Source organism: Eretmochelys imbricata, chromosome 8 (assembly GCF_965152235.1).
Source record: "Eretmochelys imbricata isolate rEreImb1 chromosome 8, rEreImb1.hap1, whole genome shotgun sequence".
NCBI classification, from domain to species: Eukaryota; Metazoa; Chordata; order Testudines; family Cheloniidae; genus Eretmochelys; species Eretmochelys imbricata.
In genome coordinates, this window is record NC_135579.1 from 8,132,148 (window position 1) to 8,158,783 (window position 26,636).

A 26,636-nucleotide genomic window follows, 5' to 3' on the forward strand; every position below is an offset into this window, starting at 1 on the left:
ACCTGTAATTTTTGCACACTTATTTGTGTGCACAAATGATAGACTCTACACTTACAACAACCCATGTACAGTGTGCATGTGAATTGAGTGCAAGAGGATTTTGCATCTGTAAATTCTGGTACTGGTGCACACATAAGAACATAAGAATGGCCATACTGGGTCAGACCAAAGGTCCATCTAGCCCAGTATCCTGTCTTCTGACAGAGGGAATGAACAGAATAGGTAATCATCAAGTTATTCAGCTCTTGTCGCCCATTCCCAGCTTCTGGCAAACAGAGGCTAGGGACACCATCCCTGTCCATCCTGGCTAATAGTCATTGATGAACCTATTGTCCATTAATTTATCTAGTTTTTCTTTGAACCCTGTTATAGTCTTGTTCTTCACAACATCCTCTGGCAAGGAGTTTCACAGGTTGACTGTGCATTGTGTGAAAAAATACTTACTTTTGTTTGTTTTAAATCTGATGCCTGTTAATTTAATTTAGTGACCCCTAATTCTTGTGTTATGAGGAGTAAATAACACTTCCTTATTTACTTTCTCCACACCAATCACAATGGATCCTAAGCAACAAATGTGTGTGTGAGGCCATATTTGCAAATTTAGAGGCTATATTTGGAAATTTGGACTAGAAGTTGAACAATTCCTCCACTCAGTTGGAAGGGCATACTGAACCCACATATGGTGACAGGTTTCAGAGTGGTAGCTGTGTTAGTCTGTATCAGCAAAAACAACAAGGAGTACTTGTGGCACCTTAGAGACTGTGGTTATTTTCGAAGGTGCCACAAGTACTTCTCATCGTTCTTGCTGAACCCACACAGTATCATTTATTGTAAGGGATTGTATAAAAATCTATGGAATGAAGTGTTGGGTAAATGTCCTATTTCAAATCAGTTGTGAGAGTGTGTTTGTAAATTCTGGATATACTTTCTCAAAGGTCAGTCCAGTTATCACAGTTGCCATTGTATCATCTACACTGTAGATACTCCAGCTGATCTTTGTCACTCTGGTTCACTTTCCTGTCAGAATTGGGAAGCATTAGAATTTTACTCATTTTATTCACTGTGAGCCGTGGGACTGCTCACAGTAGTAAAGTTAAGCATGGGTTTACGTATTTGAAGGAGCCAACCATCTGGGCCTGTATGTGCCAATTCTTCTATTTAATTATATAGCAGGACTGCTTGGAGTCCCCAGCTGAGTTTGTGACTCCGCCAGTGTTCCCTCGAAATTTTCCCATGCATGTGCGGACTAAATTTTGTTATGTGCACCAACACGTCACCTCCATATTGGTGCACATAACAATATTCATGTGGTGGGGGTGGGGCTGAGGGGTTCAGAGTGTGGGAAGGGGCTCAGGGCTGGGGCAGAGGCTTGCGGTGCGGGGGGTGGGGGTGAGGACTCTGAATGGGGGTGCAGGCTCTGGGGTGGGGCTGAGGATGAGGGGCTCAAGGCTGGGGCTGAGGGTTGGAGTTCTGGGGGGTGCGGGCTGTGGCTGGGGGGTGCGGGCTCTGGGGTGGGGTTGAAGGGTTTGGGGTACAGGCTGCCCTGGGGCTACAGTGGGGAGAGAGGACTCCCCCCAGATCTCCCTCCCCACAGCAGCACCTGAGCTGGGGGGAAGAGGTGCCTCTCCCGCATCCACGGCAGGTCTGGGATGGAGCTGGGTTGGGTCCAGGGGAAGGACACCTCTCTCCGGCTGCAGCAGGTCAGGTCCGCGCTGGGGCTGGGTTGAGCCAAGGGGAGGGGCACCTCTTCCCCGGCCGCGGCAGGTCTGGAGCTGAGCTGGACTGGGGTTGGGGGAGCGGCGCCTCTCCCCCCGCTGCGGCAGGTCTGGGGCTGGGGGAGAGGTATCTCCCCACCACTGCTCTGAGTGTCTGTGTGGCGCTTAATAGGCTGCTGCATGGCTGCACGGCCGCACAGCTTAGAGGGAACTTAGGACTCCACTGTGGGAGGTGCTGTAAAAACAATGAAAACAAAATCAGTTTTTACCCCACAGAACTCACAATCTAGAATTATTGTATGCAGTATGGTTGTGGCCATGTTGGTCCCAAGATATTAGAGAGACAAGGTGAGTGAGGTAATATCTTTTATTGGACCAATTTCTGTTGGTGAGAGAAACAAGCTTTTGAGCTACACAGAGCTCTTCTTCTGGTCAGGGAAATACTCAAATTTTCACAGCTAACTACAAGTGGAACAGATAGTTTAGCATAGGTAGTTAACAAATATTTCAAGGGATCATTCAAGCTGAGGTGGCCCATTAACACCCCTCCAGTCATAACACCTTTGTGAAGTCCTGAAGTCCTTATTTAGGACCCCATTCTCCCCTCCTATCATACTCATTCTTCCAGCCAGGTTGGGGCTGGGGTGTATTTTGTGTCCCTGTGGAAGAAGTCTGGGGTTCTGCTTTGCAGGAGGCAAGGGACATCCTCAGTGATGCTCCTTGCCTTCATCGTGCTGCCCAGCCCCACTGATCCCTGGAGAGCATGGTTCCAGCAGGAGCTGAGCTTCCAGAAACTTCCCTGAGTGCAGCTGCCCAGGAACCTCCCTTGGCCTAATGGGATTTTGTAGCAATCTGAGGCTGTATACATTTGTGTTGCTTCTTTTGTGGTCTGGAAGAGGGTGACCATGGAGGAAAGCAGTTGGCTTATCACCTTAGTGATACCCTTTAGTTCTGCCAGGAGTGATCCACACCAAGTCCACAGATAGCTGCTTCCCTGGGACCTCAGGGGAAGGCCAAAGGTGAAAGCATGTGCCATCTAGGGAACTTTCCCTCTCCTGATGGCACAGGACCCCTCCACATGCAGAGTGAAGTATGGGGCTTTTACCTTTTATTCAGGCCTCACTCTGGCAAACTCCCACTGAAATCAAGACAAGGTAAAACTGCTCCAACGACTTCAAGGTTTAGCCCCAGGAGATCTTTCAAGCTCTTTAATAAAATTTAATTCCTTCTTTTCCTATTGTATCCAAATGCTGCAAACAATGCCAATTAATCTACTGCAATGCTGGTTCATTGGTTCCGAGCAATAACTTTTTACTTAGTTCTACTATCCAAAGATTAATGTTAGTGTATTGCTTCATCTGATTTTTTCAACCTATTTTAATTTTATAGACCTTGTGTGAATGGATTGTATTTGTTCTTCTTTATTTTTCCCCTTGCAATCACTGTTCCCTGATATTAAGTCTTCCAGTTGCCTGCATCCTTTATATCAGGGTGTGCTGTTGCTGAGCAACACAAGATTTGCTCTTTAAAATTATCCAGGGTTTCTACAGCCAGATTTCTGAGCTGTGCAGTGGGGAAGCAGTAATACGCCTTAATGCTCTGAAAATATGCCGATTTTAAGTTCAAATTATTTATGAACATTTCTAGTACCTGGGCCATAATATACAGATAGTTTATTATATATCTGAAGAGTTATGTAATATAGTTTCATTTCATTTTTAATTTACACCTGCTGTGTAGATCTATTGATCGATCTATCTAATAATATATTATATATATAATTAAAGCATAAATATAGTTAGAAGGACAATTTTAATTTGAAAGATTTATAATTAACATCCTACTTAACTTTGCAGACAACCTGAAAGTCTTTGTACATTTCTGCTTTCAGAATGCAGTAGATCACATTCCCAGCACCTGGGAATATATTGTGAGAGTTGGCAACACTATTATGGTCTGTTCTGGCCTTAAAACCCATTAATCATGCTACCTGAAGGCCTATTAACTAACATAATTTTTAGACGCAGTTTTTCATCATTGCCACTGGTGAAGAGTAAGGGGCACAGAGAAGTCTGGTGGATTCAGAGCTAGGATCATTCTTAGCTCACTTTCTGTATACCATGAAAGTAGAACTCAGTACAGTTTCACAGTCATCTGCACCACCATTGACTTCAGTGTGTTTGCACAGGTGTAACTGACAGCAGAATCTAACTTTACTACTGTTGCTACTTACCAGTCACTTGGTCATTGTATCTACACTGCTCAGAACACCAAACCCACCTCGATAATAATCTGTTGTCTAAAGATATTTAGGGCTCAATCACCTAATACACTGCTCAGGGGAATAAAAGGCAATGTGTAAGGCAGCTGCTTACTTTCCACCATGGGCTACCCACAGTGCTGGTCTGTAAAGGGGGGAAAGCAGCTGTGAAGCAGTGGACAGGAGTAGGTGGACAAGACAGCTTAGGCTCTGCCCCCCTTCCAACATGCTCGTCACTGCAGCTGACACAGAGGAGGAAGTGAGGTAGGCAAGATAAAATACTGGTGCAGCTTTCTCTCCTCACTAGAACAAGGATTATATAGGGACTGAACTGTGCCTGTGAGTCACAATTCAATCCTTGGCCTGTTCTTCGGGCAGTGCAACTATATAATCATGGTTTGTGGTAACTCCATGATCCAGCCCTTGAAGGAGTGTAGTCTTTACCCTCTGCAAGGCTATTAACTTGTTCTTTTCCATCATTCATGTTTGTTATGAAACGCAATAATATTAAACACAGCTTGGGTTGATCCTGGGTTGGTTCATCCCTGCCTACCCTAAACTCTTCTAGAAGTCGACTGGGATTTTTGGTGTACAAGGACTGTAGGATTAAGTAGTTTGTGGATAATTAATGTTGTTGTCTGGAATTCATCTCTCAGTATTTGAGTGGGAGATAAAACTCCCCTCACCTACAGTTTATGCTCTTTCCCCTCTTTTCTCCTTGCAGATTAATATCGAAATGTAAATATTTAAAGTGGTGATAGCCCAGATCAGCACCACATCTGTCAGCTTGTAAGAAACGCATATCCAGAGAGCCTAAGGAGTTTGGCAGTGGATCTGAAGGGACTGGGGTGCTCTGTTGTAGAGGGCTCTGACAATGTAGGCAAGTAAGAAGTTTAGGCCCTAATTCAGGAAAAAGGCACACACTTAAATTTCGGTATGTGCTTCATTGATTTCCTGAATCAGGACTTGAAGCTGCTAAAGTTTGATTTATAAAATTAGCTGTTGAAGTGGGTATTTCTATACTGCCTTAAAAAAAAAAAAAAAAAAAAAAGCAAATGAGGAAAAACGAATAAAGCCAAAAAAGGTCAAAATGGTAAATTAAAATAGCTTGCAGCTGGTACCTAGAAACTGCCAGAAACATTAAAAAAAGAAGATGACACTTCAGTTTTTAATTACCTTCTGAGGTTTGTTTGTTTGTAAGGTCTGGTTATTTTACATTGATTTGAGTGGCTAGCTGTAGATCTGGGAGTATTTGTAAGTTACAGTTATTTTACATTGATTTGACCAGCTTGCTATAGAACTGGGAGTGTTTCTGAATGTTGCTAAAATTGCTCACATTTGCATCAGTACTCTAGGGGAGAGGACAATGGGAGGATTCATTTCTTGGTGATTTTGCTCACTCTCCGTTTTGAGAACTTGGAATACTTCCTGTGTTTGATTTGGATTTGAATTGCTGGTTTATTTTATATTCTCTTCCAGGACTGAAGTACTATGGGGAAATACTTTGGCATTCCGGGAAAATTAATTATCTGATCTTGGAAATCTTATTTAGCATGTTATTTAAAAAACAAAACACAAGTGCTTACATAAGCGTTGTTAAGTGAGCTTTGGGGGCATATTTAATCAATTTTAAGCACATTTTCCCCATATTTTCACATTAATTTTTTAATTAAGTTTTTATTTGGACCTTAGAAACACATGAATTGAATGCTCAATCCTCTCATTCCCCAACTTCAATTTCTAAAGCTAACTGTAACAGATTCCTCTTAAAATCCTTGTAATATCCCCACTATGGATCTGATCCTGCAAACAATTAGGCCTCTGTTCAGCCAGGTAATAAGGCATGTGTGTAACTTTACATACATGAGGAATACCACTGAAGTCTGTAGGACTCCTTGTGCTTAACGATACATAAGTGCTTTGGTACCTTGCTGAATCAGGAACTTATTATTAAAGGCTTGTCAACACTTACATTTTATAGTGCTCTAGCTCCAGCACTCGGAGCTAATCCCCTCGTGGAGGTGGATTACCACACTTGCACTTCAAAGCGCTGCCATGGGAGCACTTTTAAGTTTCCAGTGTAGCCATGCTCTAAGTGTAGTGCTTAGTCCCATCAAAATCTGGTGGACTACTCACAGCAGTAAGGTCCTGACTGAGAAAAGCACTTAATCACATGCTTAAATCCATCCCTATTTGGAATGTCACTGAAGCACATGACCACTTTGGGATGACCACTTAAACACATGCTTAAGTCCCATTGACTTCAGAATTGATGTCAGCTAGCTGTAAGCATGTTCTTAGAGTTAAGTGTATGCTTAAGTGCTGGGCTGAATAGGAAAACTGCTGAACTGGGGCCTAAATGTTTGCAGGATTGAACACTATAGGCTGGATCTTGCACCATTAAATTTAATGGTTTCAGAGTAGCAGCCGTGTTAGTCTGTATTCGCAAAAAGAAAAGGAGTACTTGTGGCACCTTAGAGACTAACCAATTTATTTGAGCATAAGCTTTCGTGAGCTACAGCTCACTTCATCGGATGCATCAAATAAATTTATTAAATTTAATGGGAGCAGTGACAAGCTCTATATTGTCAGAGGATGTTGTGAAGGCCAAGACTGTAACAGGGTTCAAAAGAGAACTAGATAAATTCATGGAGGATAGGTCCATCAATGACTATTAGCCAGGATTGGCAAGGATGGTGTCCCTAGCCTCTGTTTGCCAGAAGATGGGAATGAGCGAGAGGGAATGGATCACTTGATGATTACCTGTTCTGTTCATTCCCTCTGCGGCACCTGGCATTGGCCGCTCTCGGACGACAGAATACTGGGCTAGATGGACCTTTGGACTAACCCAGTATGGCCATTCTTATGTTCTTATTATGTTTTATTAATGCTGTTGTTTACCGATTACAGTAAATAATTACTGCCAGTTTTAAAATGATTTTGAATCTGCTATGAGAATATGGATTGTTTTTTGGTAACAATTAGGGCCTGATTCTGATCCCATCAGTGCCAATGGGTGTTTTGCCATTGATGTCTTGGGAGCAGAACAGAGCTCCTTTTTATAATAAAGATTAGGAATGGTTTTCTATTGTTCAGTACAGTTTGCAGCAACTGAGTTTGCTGGTGATGGGTCAAGTCCAGATGACCACCTACAATCCCTGATTTACTTAATTGGGAAATAGGCGAGTACATTGCAGCCAGTCCCAGTGTTACCATGCTGTCAATTATCTAGGACATCAACACAACAGGGTAAATGTCATTGCCTGAAAAGCTGAATAAAGTTCTAGTCTAACAATAGCCATGTATTTTTTTCTTTGTTTTGGGCCTTTTGTCACTTGCTTGGGTCATTTGGCCTATAACTTGTTCCCTTTTTCTGGGAAAGCTGCCAGGAATTTTCAAACTGAGAAAGCTGAGAGTTAATTAAGCACTAATGGCTGACTGGAGGGTGTTTCTTGGCGTTTAATGACCAAGTGCAAGAGCTGAGAGCTGGAGGCTTCTCTTCACCCAGTTGGTCATTACCTGCCAAGAAATACCTGACACACAGGACATTATTGATGCTGTAAACCTGGTGGAATGCTTTCTGTCTGACTGGCATAAGTGGGGAAAAGACTTTTTATAAGGCTGTTTAGGAAGGGAAATCATACTATAAATCATGAGTGTGTAAACAAGCAGAAAGGGGATCATTAGATTATTGCGGAAGAGCTCTGCTCTCATTTAGCAGACATAGAAGTCTCTGGGCAGATACTCTCCTCAGCTGTGCAGCATATTGGGATTCTAGATATGCAGAAAATACAGTGATGGTTCCTTGATGACATGTTCTCTTTCTTAACCAAGATCCTTCTGAAGTCCAGGCCCATGCACTGTTGGAACTCTGTGGGCTTGGAGGGCCTTTTGCTGAATGTGGCTGTGTATGTAGCACATTCCCCTCCATAGCCAGCAGGAGGAAGTGTTCGTGAAAGATAACAGCTCCAAATAGCACTAACTTCCACTGCCACGGCTTTGAGTGCACAGGCACGAAGGAGGTAGGCAGAGGTGGCATGCCTGAGAAGAGAGCTGTAGCATATAGAGGAGACTGACTGGCCACATGGGGCGGGGATGCCTTGGGATCTGTGGAATTTGCCCACAGATCTTTGGATGCCCCTAGGGTTTTACAGTTGCCATCTCTGTACCTCCATAAACCTTGCAGATGCCTGTTCTCTGAGAGGAGAATGCTGCAGGAACTGTCTGAATTCACAGAGTTTATGTGGACTTTCTTGTGGGTATTTTCATGGAATGGAGTGTGGGGGGGAGCTTCAGGGCAATATCTTTGCATGCATCAATGGTACTGCTTCCAGATGAGAATGTAAGCAGGAGTGGGTGGACTCTTCTCTAGCAGAATTTCCTCTTTATTGACTGTCCTTCTTCTGTGGTCAGTGCAGAGCAATGTACATGTTAGGGGGCTTATTCCTTCACCCACTTACTTCCCTGGTCCTTCTCGCATGAACAGAGAGCAACAATACCCGAAGTCCAAAGGTGCAAACAATTCAATGTTTATTGGGGTGAACTTCCAGCAAGTATGATTACAGTTTCCTTCCTTAGTATCCTCCTTCCCAGCTCTGACACCACAGAGCCTTACACCTGTGTCCCTGTTTCCATTCCTGCCCTTAGCCAAACATTATTCCAATTTCCTTACCCCTATTCCCTGGTCCCATTTCCCCCTTTAGGAAAACATGATTCCAATTTCCGCACCCCCATGCCCTGTTCCCATCTCCCCCACCCACACACCCATCCCCTCCCACCCACGCCCACTCACTTCCTCATTGACTACAGATTATATAGTAAAACTGGAGTTCTGCTTAGCTATACGTTAACCAATCATTTTCCTGAAATTTAACTAACCAATCCTAACATATTGTAACATGATTATGTAACCAATTATATCCCACCACCTTAATTAGTTTACACCCAGCAAAATTAATTATACAGCAGACAGGAACAATCACAGAACCAGACAGAGATTATACAGACAAACAATAGCAAAGTGGGAACTATAATGACAAGACAATACAGAAGTGAGGATTTCACATCCCAGCTATTGATAAGTGAGTTCTTGCCAGACAGGATGCTATCAAACTAAGTTTCCTTTTACATTTTCTAGGCACTTCCTTTCTCTGGAGGTGATAGGAATACAGTCCTGTCCTGATAGTGCCTAGCAGCCCAATAGCACCTTATTTCAATGTGACTAGTTTGGAATGTGAGGATGTGACTGTTCGCTTCCTAGCTTATGGCTGCCTCTGCTGCTTAGCCAAAGGCCTTAGCCTAAGAACAGGGCCTCAAACTGTCACAGTAAGAGAAGGCCCTTACACCAGCAGACAGTGATTTTGATTCTTTCTTTTATACCTCTAGAACTAGCCAAGTGATAAGAATACACCTAAATTCTTAAAGTACAGGCCTTTGCAGACAGGCCGGAATATCTATATCCTAACACTCCACCCCTTTTTTTTCTTTTGGGATCCTCCTGCCCAGGTATCCCTGGAAAAGCATAGGATATATGGCGACACATTTCCTGATAGGGCCTGGCATCAAGGTGGAAGGTGTCGATATTCCATTTGTCCCACTGCCCCTTGTGTAGTATAGTGCCCTGCATCTTCTCTCGTACGGGCATACCACACCTATTCCAATTAGTGTTCCAGACTTCCCATTATAGCGGGCCCAAGAAGGTTGGGTCCGGGTTGCCTAGTACACTGTAGGGTTTGGAGGGCTTACTACATTACTTATAGATTATCTCCATATGCAGCGTAACACAAGTACAGTTAACGATACAAAATCCACAGCAACACTGAGTCCTGACCACTGCAGTATGGTCCAACATCCGAGACACCCCCAAAACACTGCCTCTCCTCCTTCGACGGGGTCACGATCTTGTGTCCAGTTGCTGACAGTTGCAACAAGCTGCCCCTGGAGGTTTTGCTTGCTTTTGTCCATATCATAAGTCCACTGAATGTTCACAGAGAAATGGGATATTGTCCAAACCAGCTTGACCACTTGGTATGGAATCAGGCAGTAAGCCCTGGCTTATTAAAGATCAGTTTTAAATTAAAAAGAGAGAGTATCAACCCCAAAAGATGAAAAGAAGGAAACTAGAGAGTTGGTGCTCAAATGCACCTGCCGAGCATATAAAGCCAGATGAAATACCTTGGCAGTCATTGCAGAGGAGGCGAAGAAAAGAATTACAGCAAATAACAATCAGAAAACGTTGATGATCATGTTTCCAAATGGCTAGAGCTCCTTGAAAATGTCGGCCAGAGCAGTGAATACGCCTAGGAGACACACAAGGTAATTACTGAGGAATTAATAAATCTCAGCAAGAAGATAAAACCAGTATCAGGGGGAAGTGTTAGAATGACGTGCCAAAGATGAAAGGATTTCTTAAGTCCAGATGTTTCTCTATAAATCCATGGAAAACAACACTCCCTTTGACTAGCACTTTAAAGCTCTCCAAGGAGAAAATCCACATTTGTAAAGTGAACATTTTACAGGTGGTTAGGAGTAAGGACCCCCTAATGCTCTCTCTCTTTAGCAATCAACTCTAGGAAGCCTCTCCCCAGCACTCCATCAAATCCCTCTTTACAAATCGTCTTTGTTGTAATATCTACAAAAAACTTGACAACAGTTTGGTAGCCGGTGTGCTGAGACCACTGCATCATGCTGACCAGTACTGTCCCACTGTTTGACTGTGCTCTCCCATGTGTCTGTGTCCACTGTTCTCTCCTCATGTACTTAGATTGTAAGTTCTTTGAGGCAGGGACCATCTTTCTGTTCTGTGTTTGTACCATGACTGGCACAACAGGGTCTTAGTCCTTGACTGGGGGCTGCTGGGTGCTGCTACAATGCTACTAATAAATAATAACAAAACTCCACTATTATTTAAAAATAAACTATCCCCAACCTTAGGCCTGGCCAAGAGCCATCTAACCTACAGCCACCCTTGTGAGTTGATACAGCCTCAGGCCCCATTCCTGGGAAAGGATCTGCTAGTTTGGACCCTTGCGTTTGTATAGAGCCTCATTAACTCTGCTCATTGATCCGGTTGCTCAAAGGGAGCCTTAGTAATTCCCATGGGTTACACAGCGAGCACCAGAGGTTGTGGAGAAAATCCTGAAAACATGAACCCTAATGACTCAAAAAACCAGAAGGCAATGAAAAAGAACCCCAAATTAATTATTTTTAAAAAATCACATGGTTTTTAAGCCAATGTCTGGATATTAGCATATTAAATATAAGCACACTCTAAGTGCTTTGCTGAATTAGGGCCATGATGGGAGGAGAATACTGGAACTGAAATCTATTAGTGGGAACTGAGAATGTAACATGGCCATGTTCTTAAAGAAATACAGACACTAAGGCTGTGCAGTGTACAGCTTGTAGGTGTAATTCCCAGCTTAGGCAGACGTACACATTCTAGTATGCTACAGCTAGCATGCTAAAATAGCAATGTGGCCACAGCAGCACGGGCAGTGGGTCAGGCTAACCACACAGATACATACCTAGGATCTCAGATGGGGTGTATTTGGGTTGCTAGCCCAAGCCACCGCCCATGCCACTGTGGCCACACTGTTGTTTTTAGTGCCTACATGTGATCCAATGATTCATAAAAATGAGATCAAGGAGCCATTTTAGGAAGACCTCAGCAGGGTCATCAGAGGGGTGCCACATCAGGACAAACTCATTGTCCTTAGACACTTTAATGTTTTTGTGGGAGCTGAATCTGACATGTGCAGCAGGGTGCTGGGCCATCACGGCATTGGAAGGTCAAACTTCAATGGCCAGTTACGTGTCTCCAAGAGTGCTGAGTTTAGTCACTATTACCAACGCAGTCTTGCAACAGGCCAACAAATATAAGATGACATGGATGCATCCCAGGTCAAAACAGTGTCACATGCTGGACTATTTAATTTTACAGTCTAAAGACATTAAAGATGTGTACAGCACCTGCTGTTTGAGAGGCGCCAAATGCTGGTCAGACGATTGGCTTTTGAGAAGCATCATGTGGCTACACTTCTCACCAAAGCATCCCAGAGGATACCTCAAACCCCTAAAGAAGATCAATGTGACTGCCATGAAAGACCCCAGCTAACAAGCAAAGTTGGAGCAGACACTGAAGATTGCTTAAGCTGAGGTCCCAAAGAAACCCACAGACATTGAGGCAACCTGGCAGAAGCTCAGAGATGTCACATATAATACAGCATCCAAGGTTCTTGGCTTTGTAAGACAGAAATACCAAGATTGGTTCAATGAGAATGACCCTGAGATAGACTGACTACTGGAGGCCATGTATGCCACACACAAGTCTTACATCTTTAAGAAGAAATCAGCAATGAAGAAGTCCATGTACCATCAGGCCAAACATGCACTACAAACATGACTAAGGCTAATGAAGCACCATTGGTGGGAGCAGAAGGCTATAGAACTCAAAGAAGTGGCTGACGATGACATGAAGGCCTTTTATGAAGGTCTCTATGCTGTGTGTGGCCCCAAACCAGTGGTACAACCCCTGTCCGCACAGGAGATGGTAATTGGCTGCTTACAGTCAAAGTTTATATTCTATCACTAGGGAGAGCACTTTGATAGTCTCCTGAATTGTCTGTCTACTATGTCCAACGAAGCCATTGACTCCCATAGCATCCTGTCCTGTAGGAGCTGTTCGTGATCCCTTCTTTTGATGAGGTTACTAAGGCCATCAAGCATCTGTCCATGGCAAGTCTCCTGGCCCTGATGGCATTTCACCCAAAGTGTACAAATGTGGAGGTGCCTACTTGGTCAGGAAACTCACCAGCTTTTTCAGGACTATATGGGAACAGGATAATGTGCCCCAGGAGAATAAGGATGCTTTCATAGTCCATCAATACAAATGGAAGGAACGCATATCTAGCTGTGACAACCTTCGTAGAATCTCACTGCTGTCTATAGCAGGGAAGATTCTTGCATGGGTTGTCCTCAACAGACTCATCTCTCACTCAGTAGACTCAGTTTATCCAGAGTCATAATGTGGCCTTTGTGCTGGCTGTGCCACCACGGACATGAGTTTTGCAGCCAAACAAATACAAGAGAAGGCGTATAAACAGAACAAAGACCTGTACATGTTGTTTGTTGACCTGACCAAGGCCTTCGACATGGTGAATTGTGAGGGCCTATGGAAACTCCTTCATAAATTTGGTTACCCAGAAAAGATGACTGCTGTCATCCACTCATTTCATGATGGCACGATGGACAGGGTGATAGAGCTTGGTGACTTGTCAGAAGTCTTCCCTATCACCAATGGCACTGAACAAGGATGCGTAATGGCTCCAGTTGTCTTTTCAGCCATGCTTTTATTTGCATTTCAGGACTTTGACAGAAGTGTACATATCTGGATGGGGGGCTCTAGTCAATCTACAGCAATTCAGGGCCTGCACCAAGGTAATCAAACAGTTATTAAGAGAGTTCCGGTTTGCTGATGACTATGCCCTCATTGCACACACACTAAGGACATCCAGTTTATCAGGAACCACTTCGCCTACGCATTAAAATTCTTCAGTTTTACAATCAGACAGAAAAAGACAGAGGTCATGTACCAACCAGCACCAGACCATCGGCATCACAAGCACCATGATGGACAACACACCTCTCAACTCAGTCAGGAAATTCTGCTACCTTGGTAGCTAACTTTCCAGCAATGCCATGATGTATGATGAGATTATTCAGCACCTGGCAAAGAGCATGTTGTAAAGCCAACACCTCAAACCCTCCCGACAATGACTATACTTGCAAGACATGCAACTGCATTTGTGAATATAGGATTGGACTCACTTCTCATGTGAAAAGCTACAAAAACAAATAAATCCAGAACTCAGGTCAATACTAGCTGAACACTCATCTGTTGAAGTGACAGGAGAATCCATCGTCATCATCAGATGCAAAGATTTGTGTACTGAATTGGGTCTAAGAAAGTGTTCTAAGTCAATGACCTATGTGACCTCAATTTTTGTTTGGTTGTAAACCCTTTCCCATTTATTCATTTCCTTTTTATTAAGAGAGAATTAAAGCCACTCACACCTTGTCAAAATACCAGTTAACACTTCTGCAAGACTGACAATTTTCAGTTTCAGTTGCATAAATTGTCACTTTAAGTTCCAGACAAAATCTTGCAGAAACAACCCAGCTGGCTCAGATAATTAACTGTTTGATAACTGGAGCATGTAGCTGAGAATGGAGGAAAAATTCGTAACAAATAAGAATGTTATTTCCCACTCAGTTGTTTGAAAGAATTCAAAGAGAGTGATGTATGGACACAGAACCATACACATTGTGAGGAGAGTGGTCACTTTGGATAAGCTATTACCAGCAGAAGAGTGAGTTTGTGTGGGGGGGGCGGAGGGTGAGAAAACCTGGATTTGTGCTGGGAGTGGCCCAACTTGATTATCATACACATTGTAAGGAGAGTGATCACTTTAGATAAGCTATTACCAGCAGGAGAGTGGGGTGGGAGGAGGTATTGTTTCATGGTCTCTGTGTATATAATGTCTTCTGCAGTTTCCACAGTATGCATCCGATGAAGTGAGCTGTAGCTCACGAAAGCTTATGCTCAAATAAATTGGTTAGTCCCTAAGGTGCCACAAGTACTCCTTTTCTTTTTGCGAATACAGACTAACACGGCTGTTACTCTAGAACCTCCAGTATATCACAGGAATAGGTTGTTATGAATTTGTTTAACGTGTTACAGCTGTGATGGGATGAAATTTTGATCCTTTCAGCTAAACAAATTTCTGTTAACTCTTGTACCAAAAAGTTCAAGAAAACATGTCTTATTTTCTGAATTACATGAATCATAGGTTGGCAAAAATCTTGAGAGATGAAAGATGTTTTTTATGCCATACCTCATATTTTTGACTGTGTAATTTCAGTTTTTGAAAGTCACAAGTTACAATGGATGCTACACATCATTATCTAAAACAAACATTCCATGATTTCCCTCAGCACATCCTAGAAATAATGATCACTTGCTGCCTACAGAAGTTAAACAACAAATATTGTACCGCAGATAGGATGAAATTTGCACTGAAGCATTTACCCATTCCCACTTCGAATTTGCACATTAGACAGATGGCATCTAGAAGAGTCTTTATTTACACACCTATAGTTAAACTCATTAAAAAGCATTGCCACACGCAGGCAAACTTTAAGATGTATATTTGGTTTCCAAAATCTCATTAAATTCTTGTACTTTTTCTGAATCTCCTGTGACAATAATTCAGAATCACTGAAAGTGTTGCTGTCTTCTAACACTGAACAAGGAGCTTTATTAAAATAAGGAAAACATTTTTTGTTAGACTAAGGAAAATTGTTATCCCCAAAGCTACTCTGTCTCTCCTTGTGCTTCTCTGTACAGTTTCTTTCTAGAGTTTGCACCAGTTTTCAGCTACAGATTTAAAGAAAGAGTACACAGAGTACACATATCTTCACACTGTCTCAATATTGCATGGGACCACACATGGGAATATGCACAATACTTGGTAGAAAATGTTTGCAGGATCAGGCCTTGGGGAAATATGGTCTAGTGTCTCAGTTCATCTCCATGTAAATTATTCTGATGTCACGTACTTTATTGCAACGCCACTGAATGAACTAGACAGGAAGAGCAGGCTAATTAGAAATAAAGATTCATAGATTCCAAGGCCATTGTGATCATCTAGTTCGATCTCTTGTATAACACAGGTCATAAGAACTTCCCCAAAATAACTTCTAGAGCAGGTCTTTTAGAAAAAGATCCAATCTTGATTTAAAAATTGTCAGTGATGGAGAATCCTTCACAACCTTTGATACATCGTTTCAATGGTTAATTACTTTCATTGTTAAAACTTTATGTCTTATTTCCAGTCTAAATTTGTCTAGCTTTAGTTATTGGATTGTTTATAACTTTTTCTGCTAGATTGAAGAGCCCATTATTAATTATTTGTTTACCATATTTACATTTAACCCTCTGACCAGACTGAACTTTGGAAACTGATGGAGATAGGATGAGAGGTATGGATCTGGCCTAACACACTCCTCAATTTTGGGAAAATTTGGATATAGTGGCTCAGAACCATCTCTAGTCATCAGCAATGATGGGATGGAGAATGCAGAAAAAGCAACAAGGTTTTGGAAACATAAAGCTGCTGCTTGTGTTAATTACATGTTATCTCAGGAAATGTTTCCTGGGATTGCATGATGAGCCATTTTTCCAGAGGCAGTAGGTCACAGAAAGCCGGGCAGTAATGGCACTGTTGTCTCCTGACAATATCACCATTATTATACCATGCTCTATTATATGTGTATTTGTTTGTTTGTGACAGGTGCTTAAGGTAGCAAAAGAAAACAATAAAAAGCTGCTGCCTCACAGGGTCGGAGTAAAAGGGCTCTTGCACACTTTGCAAGTTCTCAGTGGACATCACTACACAGTCGTTCAACATTGTACTGAATGGCTTAAACTTTACTAATAAAATTTTATGGCCCAGTTCTTCAAATCTTCCTTGTGTAAGTCATCCTTACTGACACAATAACCTGGTTGAAGTTGATGTGATTATGCGCATGAACAAAAAATACTCCTGTGAATAAGGCTGACAGTATCAAGCCCTTACTCTTTGCTACCAATCTTCAGAAAGTCTTTCTTGAGCCATTCACTATGAGAACTGGTTTACTATTAAATATGGTTTCCAAAGCTCTGAATGTTACAATAAATTTGGAGGCTGGGGCACCTGCAAAAAGCTAGGGTTGTTTGCTTATTTTTGAATCCTTAGTTGAGTAGCTTCCACAGGGAAAACCCCCACAGAAGTAAAGTAGAATTTAAACTTTGTAAAGAATATAAGATCAGCTCTTCAGTAGGTATTTGATTTTTATGTATCCATAATAAGAATCAAAATAATAAAGAGCCACTCCAACAAGGTACTGAGCACTCCCTACCTCCACTGAATTCAGTGGGAGGTAAGGTCTTCAGGAATGTGATATTCAGACATATGACGTACCAAAGCTGTATCGAACAAACACTGTTCCTGGGGCTGAGCTATTGAAATCAATGGCAAAATTTCATTAGCTTCAGTTGGTGCAGAATTTGGCCTCTAGTCTCTTAATTTCTTGTTTTCTTAAACAGTATTTTTTAAAAATGGTACAAATCCATTTGCAGTTGTGTAAATGTATGATCTTTACATACTTGACTTATCTAAATGCGTTGGCCTACATTCAAAAGCTAAAGTTTTTCAGTGTTGTTTTAAACTGGAATGACATTTAGAATTCCTCCCTGTATGAGTAATAAGACCAGCGCTTGGCAAGAATTTGTCTGTTGCATTGCAAAAACAAAACAAAAAACCCACAAAAAACATAAATAAGAGGCACAACCTCCAAAACTTTTTGTTCTCTTCAGTCCTCCTCCTTCAAAAAGATCTCGTTTTAAAATTAAGAACAGAATCAAAGAAGAATACAGTAGAAACCAACCCCTTTCTCCACTCTTGGGGACTCAGTACTTAATGTGACTGTAGTATTTATTCGTTGGCTTCTTGTATCAACTGCAGAATCACCTTAATTTTCATTGTTGATGTTCCTTTGAAAAGGTGCTAAAGGGAAATGTGAGTATTTTATTTTATTAATATCCATTTTCACCAAAAATATCTTGCAAAACATCTACAGAGCCACCTACAATTGTTATTAATATAGTGCTATAGGCACTTTACAGACAAATAATAAAAAAATTATAGGTCCCTGCTTCAAGGAGTTTACAGTGTATGGTCCCTCCTAATCCTGCAAAGATTTATGCATGTGAATGACTTTAATGACCCGAGTAGCTCCATTGACTTCTGTGGAATCATTTCTGTGATTAAAGTTACTTGAGTGCTTAAATGTTTATAAAATCAGATCTAAATTAGACACAACATGGCAAGGGATGACAAAGAGTGAAGTAGTTTTATAATAGTGAAAGATCAGAGCGTACTAAACTTGGTAGATACACATCACGTCAGTTACTCTTTGTTTATGTAGTGCCACACCCCTGGGTGGGATGTTGGCAGCAGGAATGAAAGCTGGGACCTCTGGATCTTAAAGCATAGGCCTCTCATGCCTAAACTAAAAGAACTAGGACTATGGCTACACTAGAGAACTTAAAGTGGTCAGCTGCACCGATACAGCTGCGCTACTGTAAGCTCTCTAGTGTAGCTGCTGTAAGCTGATGGGAGAGAGCTCTCCTGTTGCCACTCCCAATGAGCAGTGGTAGCTATGTCTTCCCCAATTAACCCACCCCCAATTAATTAATTAACCCACCCCCAATGAGCAGTGGTAGCTATGTCTTCCCCTGCCAACATAGTATTGTCCACACTAGCACTTAGTCAATGTAACTTACGTTGCTCAAGGACGTGGCTTATTTATACCCCGGAGCGACATAAATTATACTGATATAAGTAGTAGTGTAGACATAGTCTAGGGCCTTCTCTACACTATGGGGTAAGTCGACCTAAATTGAATAATGTAGCTGGAGTTGACGTAGCTTAGATCGACTTACTGCGTTGTCTACACCATGCTGGGTCAATGGGAGACACTCTCCCGTCGACTTACCTTACACTTCCCATTCCGATGGAGTACCGGAGTTGATGGGAAAGCAATCTGTGGTTGATTTAGCAGGTCTTCACTAGACCCACTAAATCAACCCCTGGTGCATCGATCGCCACAGCATCGATCCCCAATAAGTGTAGACATGCCCTCAGTCTGTTAGCTTAGGCTGTATCAGGCTCAGCAATTGCTAGAGGGGGACAGAGCACCACACTGAGTGAGTGTGTGAGTTTTTGTTTTAATTAATATATTAACTAATTTGATTAATTGATAGTGTTGAGAATATAGGTGAAGATGGGAGTCAACTGTAAAATATCTAGGCGAACCATATGTAATAGTAATGTAAAAAATAATAAGAGGTTTTTTAGTTATATAAATAAAAAGAAGAAGAAAGGATGAAGTTGGGCAACTATGCAGTGTGGATGGAAAGGAGATTAAAGATAATCTAGGTATAGGCCAAAACTAATTGAATATTTTGTCTCATTTTTCAATGAGGATAATAATATGGAACATGGGCATGAAGGCAGGACAGCTGATGGAAATGTGTGTACAGAAATGGAAATTACCACATCTGAAATGGAAGAAAAACTTAGAGCTGAATGTGCTTAAATCACGGGGGTGGGGGAACTGAATAATTTCCATCCCAGAATACTGAAAGAATTGGCACATGAGATTGTTAGTTCAGTAGCAAGGATTGTCAATAAATTTGATATGGCTGGAGAATAGCTAATAGCGATCTAATATTTAAGAAAGGAAAAAATGTGATCTGGGAAATTATAGACTTGTTAGTTTAACCTCAGTAGTATGCAAGGCTTTAGAACAAATTGTGAGGGAAAGAATAATTAAATTCATGGAGGCAAACTCTGTTCAAAGGATGTAATGCAACATGGGCTTATCAAAGGTAGATTTTGCCAGACTAACCAAATTACTTTCCTCTGAAGTATCAGAGATGGCCGTGGTTGGAGATGGGGCACTGGTGTGGGTGGGCCAGTGGTTTTAGGTGGCATTAACCATTCTCTCTCTCTCAGGTCTTCGTTGGCTGGTTCTTGCTCACATCATTAGGATTTAGTTGATCACCATATGTGGAGTCAGATTGGCAGTGACCTTGGGGGTTTTCGCTTTCCTTTCCAGTGTGTGCGTACCGGTCACTTGCCCCGAGTATCTGGGTATATCTCATTTAATCATTTCCCTGCCATTGAGGGTGTGACAGGTTCCACCCAGGGTGCCACTTGGAACTGGGGTGCCACTGAGCTCTCCTGACCGACCAGCCTGGGTTCCCTTTACACTGTGCTGCTGTGACAGGCTCTCAAGCTCCCTTCCAGAACACACACAGATAGGGACACACCCAGATGCAGAAACACACAGACACTGAAATCATCTCTGCATGGGAAGACTCAGTTGAGGAACTGCCCAGTACTCAAGTGCACACCTTCCTCTGGAGTGAAAACCCAAAATTATATTGTCTTGCGCTGCACAGAGAACTGCACAGAGTAAGCTCATGAAATTCGCTCCCTTCCTCAATGTGGAGGAAGATATGCACAGTTTTTTGCCCCCCACCCTTCCCCAGGTATGAATTCCACAAACTGGTTACAGAAAAAACAAAAACAAGTTTATTAACGACAAAAGATAGATTTTAAATGATTAGAAGTGATAGCAAACAGATCAAAACAGATTACCTAGCAAATGAAACAAACACACAAGCTAAGTTTAATACACTAAAGAAACTGGTTACAAGTAGTAATTTGTCACCCTAAATGTTGTTTTAGGCAGATTGCACAGGTTCTTGAAGGCAAGCTGTTCTTGCTTACAGCTTAAAACTTCAAATATTTCATTCACAGGCTAGACACCCTTCCAGTCTGGGCTTAGCTCTTCTCCCCACCTCAGTCTTTGTTTCTTACATGTTTCCAGCAGTCATCCAGGGCAGGATTCAGTGAAGATCGACCATTGATTATGTCACTCCCTTGCCTTAAATAGGTTTTGCATATGGCTGGAACTCTTTTTCCCAAATTTAGTTCCCAAGCCAGTCAGGGGAAAAACACTGGTATTCCCAGATGGATTCCAGTACCAGGTGATGTGATCACATGACTCTGCAGCCATAACTCAAAGTTTATTTGCAGCATTCACAGGAAGGCTTTCCAGGAAGGTGGGAGATTAGTATCAGAACAAATACCTATTATTCTAATAGCTCTTCCTCACAGCAAGCCTTCTAGACTGATTGCATTTTGTTTGGTGGGCATTCCCCAGGTGTAAACCCCCTGGTAATTGATACAAAGTCAATATTCCTAACTTCAGATATAGAAATGATATATGTGTACAAATAGGATAATCATATCCAGTAAATCATAAGATTTCCAATGATATCTCACATGACCCATCTTGCATAAAATATGTATTAGGTATGCTATACTCATAACAATATTTCAATGAATAATATGAAGTGTAGTGTCACAGTGGGGGCCTTCAGCACTGGTACACCTTGGTCCCTTCTATTCTCTGCCTATGGTATATAATTGTCTGTTCTCCTGTGGGCTGTAGTGTTTTTGGTCTAATTTTGGTTGTTGGGTTTAGTGTGCGGGTGCTGGGTTGTCGATAGTGGCCAGGAGGTCAGATTAGATGATCTGGTGGTCCCTTCTGGCCTTAAACTCTGTGGGTAAATCTTTATTTCTGGAATTGCCATATTTGGAAAGTGATGTTCCAAGAATACTGATCCATGACCAGTATAGCTGTTTCTGATTCTCTTTTCCCAATAACATCATTTTTAGGAGATGTCAGTTTCTGAAAAGATACAGAAAAAGATGCATGGGTACTAAATGTGTGTGCCTTTATTTGATCGTATCAGCGTCTGTGTGGCAGTAGTCAAAGTAGTACCTCAAATATTGAAGTATACAGCACAAAAGCATCCTTCCACATAGTATGAGGTGTTAGAATACTGACCAAAGGTGTACATATTTACATAGAAACAGGTAATGGCTCTTTCTTATGTAGATTCAGTTGTTTTCAATATGAGAGAGACAATAGTTTTACAAAGATCTTTGGCATATAATAGGGATCTAGAAGCAGTGCGTGGCTGATGACCTTAACTTTTAAAAGGTTATTGAGTTTATCTCTAATGGGGAAGCCGACAGTGCTGAGAAACATAAAGGTAAAATATTACAAATGGCTATTACAGGACATCCATCTCTAAAGGTGGTATTTTTTACAGCTGAAATATGTTACACTAAAATACTCCCAACTGGCCTAATTAAAATTGGGAAACACAATAAATGCAGTCTTAGTGCTGTTAACCTATAGGATGTGCATTTATGCTTGAATAAAGCTCATTAAGAACCACATAATTTCAAGGTAAGAGGCGAAATCAGTAATAATGAGGTGATAAACCCAGGACTGTATATTTTATGGTAGTTATAATGAGCAGCAGAATACTCCATTTAGTAATATTAGGTTTAATACAAATAGTATCTTGAAACCTTGAATGGTTCTTTGTGCGAACAAACTTTGATTTCCTGTGTGCTGTTGTGCTTACTGGATACTTTATGCAAACCAGGGTAAATTTAGGGTACCTCTACCCTTAAAATGCTATGGATCATTCATGCTTAGCTGCATCATGGCCCAGATGGGGGTCAGCAGTCATTGCACTAATACAGTGTCCTTTTTAGAGCTGCTTGGATATAATCAAAGTTGAACCATGAGAAGAATTTGTTTAGATAGAACCAGGTCAAAGCTGACCTTTATATTGCATCTCTAGTGCAAATCTTAGCTTATGGGGCAGCAGAACTTACATTTTTAACCTTCATCCCTTAGGGAAGCTTAAGGCAGGAACTGGCTAAGAGATTTCCTAGAATACCCATACCAAAGCTGCTCTGTTCTTGTACACAGTTGAAATTGACACTCTGTCTCGCAGGAATTTCTTCTTTTTTGAGTTGTTGCAACTCAGGTGTTGTTTATTCTTGCATCTGGTTTAGAATCTTTTTCACTGTTTGCTACAGTATATGTATATGGACTTTTTCCTTTTGAAAGCTATCAGCAATTCAGAAATCACAGTGGTTTTCCCCAATTTCTTTCCTTTTCTTGATTTAAAAAAAATTTTTTTTTAAGGTAGTAACATCTGGGTTTTTCTTTCCTCCTGTGTATATATTGAGAAATAGGTTGCAACAGGAACCTCAAATCTAAAACCTTTCATTTTCAACAGTGGGATTTTTTCAGTCAAATGCTCAGATCCCAGATCTGTCCCAATCAGCTTTGAATTTAAAACCCAAAAGGGCCCTATTTTCTGGTATCTGTTTGGATGAGGTCCCTTGGGTGCTTGGGAGGATTTCAAGAAGGTTGGTTTCTTCATATTGGGAAGATAGCATCAGTTTTATCTATGGAGCACCTATTGTTATGATAGAAAAGTGCTGTCATAGACATAATTTGGGCTGAGAGTCTCAAAGGTTCTTAACCCAGTTCCCGTTGATTGTCAATGATAGTTGGACACCTAACTCCCTTAAATGTTAGTGTATATATTTGACTCATTCCCAGTGTTCCATATATTGTAGTGATGAGCCCAGGAAGTGGTCTTTTGCTCCAGATTAGATCTGAGCTGAGGTAAACTTTTCTCTGAGTAAAGCTTGTACTTCACTATGTCTTCCAGAGAATTTGCAGCTCCATCAAATGCACAAGCAGCCACCTCTTTGGGGTTCAATTTACAAGCATTTAACTCTTCTAAGATGTGGGTTATCAGAGATTCAGCTGACGTGTCTTCTATAACCTGAACATCTAGAAATTAATCTACTGGTTTACCATTGACATCAAGATAACGTATGCAGTGACTTAATACTTGACAACCATTTGCATCAGGTCATGCATCAGCCATGTGCACATTTTCTGAATGTGGTGAGAGAGTTCACTTTTTCAATTGCTGAATCTTTCACTGTTGCACTGCATGCTTCTAACCAGTCAGTTGAGTTTCTTGCAGAAAGATAGTGAGCATTTGCTGTTCTTGGTCAGAACCAGTGTCGAACTTCAGGATTAACAAATGACAATGCACTTAACATTGGCCTCCAGTTTGTAGAGTGTGGTATCTCTTGCTTAAAGAGAAAGTATAATGTGACAGCCATGTTTGTTTGAATAAATTGTGTGTCTAGCATTTTTAACAGCCTCCTTAAGTACTTCTAAAATTGGCTTTGACAATGACTGGCTTATAAGGCTTTCTGCATGTCAGTGCAGTCTAGAGGATTTGTGTTTTGCAGACTTTTCACATAGTTTGTCAGCACTGGCTTTGCTGATCAGTCTGGCAAACGAAGCTCCTCCATTTCTATTTTATAAATCCATGGTATGCTCACATCTTGAATACTGCATGCAGTTCTGGTTGCCCCCTCTCAAAAAAGATTTGGAGTTGGAAAAGGTATGGAGAAAGGCAACTAAAATGATTAGGGGTATGGAACAGCTTCCATATGAGGAGAGATTAAAAAGACTAGGATTTTTCATCTTGGAAAAGAGAGGACTAAGAGGGGATATAATAGAGGTGGCCCGGAGGTCAAGGGTTCCCCCACCACCGCTGGCTTGGAGCTTGGGGTTCCCCTGCAGTGCTGCCCAGGTCGCAGGGAGCTCGGGGATTTTCCCACCGCCACCCACCAGGAGTTGGGGAGTTCCCCTGCTGCCCCAGGCGGCAGGGAGCTGCAGGGTTCCCCCACCACCCGCAATGGCAGGGAGCTGTGGGGTTCCCCTGCCGCTCAGAGCGGCAGGGAACTGCAGGGGCCACCAGGGGCTACCCCACAGCTTCCTGCCCCAATGGGCAGCGGGGGACCCTGCATCTCCCGACCACCGCAGGCTGAAATCACAGAGGCTGCTGGAAGTCACGGATTCCGTGACTTCCATGACCTCTGTGACTAAATCGCACCCTTAATTATAATATAATAAAAATGTTTAGTACAGAAACGCCCTAAGTTAATGACCTCTCGAGACAGCAACAATGTGAGATAATGACCTTGGCAAATAATGCGTTTTTTAAGAAAAACCTTGGCTTACTAGGAAATGTATATTTATATCGATAAGTTTTGTAGTCACAAATCTAGTAATCTGGAGCAAAGTCACTAAAATGTAGTCCAACAAACAAATGTTCCTGTAACATGCCCCTTCCTTCTTCCTCCACCACACCCTACTTATAGTTGTTGTCCTTGCTCAGTGAAGACCCAGAGTTCAGAGGTGCTTTCGCATGAGTTCACCTCCCAACCTGGGGAGAGAAGGCACCTTGCTCGTTCCTCCAGCTGCTTGCCATTTGCTCCGGTCGCTCACTCTGGCGGCTGTTGTTTGTTGTGCCACCATTCACTCCACCACTCCATTGCCGATGGCTCTGTGCCATCATCTTCTGCTGCCACCTGCCACTGTGACCTCTGCGAGTTGGTCTCTTGAGATTCCACCCAGCTCTCAGTGGGAACCTCACAGCGAGTAGAGTCTGGGCTGTCTTTTCCACAGAAATGCTGTCCCGAATCTTCCCCCGGTCCCCCTGGCTCATCACTAGCTGTCAAGGGAGAGCTCATTCAGACCTTGCTTACAAATCATAAGTTTAAATTATGTGGTTGGCCAACATTGCCGAAACGAAGGTGCCAACGTTGTCAGAAAAAACAACAGCTGTGTGAGGAAGCTAGTCTTTGTTCATACTTTTCAAACCTATTACACTTTTCTGGTACAAGTATTTTATTATACACAGTATATGCTTTTAAAATGTGTATTAATGTTTCAGTTTCAATTCAAATTTCCAACCAGTGACTAAATTGGCAACACTGCATGTAATTAGTTGACCACTGAGGGGGAAGGGGGTGTTGGGGAAAATTCAGGGGGGGTTACATCCCCGCTGGTGTGTGTGTCGGGAAATCCCTGCACACTGGAGATAATAACCACGAGTGGGAAACCAGAATCAGGCTAGGTCAGGATACCTGAGAGGCAGAGGGAGGACCCAAACTGGAAATCAGGAACCATAAATCAGATGCCAGGAGTCAAGTTGATTTGGAATGCCAGGAAATCAAGGCGTAGGCAGCACGCTGTCCAGAGCAGGGTGAAGCCCAGTTGTTCAGATAGTTTCCTGTTCCTGCTGCTGGCTTAAGTAGGGCCAGTCAGCTGCTCTGGGACTCTGCCAGTTGGACCTAAGGGTTAGAGCCTTATGCTGGGGCTAGGCTTTGGGGAGTCCAGGTAAGGCATTGTTATTCAAGTAAGAGGTTGGCATAGGTTGCTCTCATGAGTCTTGTGGACCTGGGTTTGAGACCCAGGAGCTCCTATTGAAGCCATATAGATGATAAAAAAAAAAAAAAGGTCTACAGTGGAAATATTATAGCTCTCACTGTTACAGCCACATATGAAATTTCAGCCATTTCTTTATTTAGATGCCTTGATATGGATTCAGGTAACAGAGTTTGCAAATATTGGTCAGAGTGTTTTTAAAAAGGACAGTAATATCAATCTCCTGCACTTACTATCTAGCAGAGTCAACAGAAATTATACTTTAGAAGATTAATCTCCTACAAACTGTTAAGGTCTGCAGGGTTGTGGTTTGACGTAATAAGGGTGGTTAAAAGGGATGGGAGGTAGATTATAAGAGGAGCTTGTGGGTGTGTACTTGAAGATAAAGCAAGAATACAAAATATTTATTAGGATTCATGTGGTGGGAGAAATTGGATTCTAATTGCTCTGGGCATATGACGTGGGTCATGAAAATCATTGTGGAAATTAGCAATAAATGAACAGTATGGTCATGCCATGTCCAGCAAACTCTTGATTCCATTAGTTAAGTTTTGTCTCCTCAGCACATGCTTAAGTTTAAATAGGTGCTTAAGTCCAGCTGAAGTCTATGAAACTTAAACACATGCTTAAAATAAAATGCCTAGCTGAGTAGGGATGGACTGTATAAACTACTGCAGTTAGAGGCAAACACCAGACTGCTATAAAAGCAGGTGTATGGAAAATAAAGATTACTGTTCTTTTCCTGGGTATTGGTGAGTTATCAGAACTCTTTTGCTAACAATTACAACCAGAATATTCCCCTTCTCAAGTTTTGACAAAACTAATGAGATACTGAGGTAAGAAAGTCCAAGGGG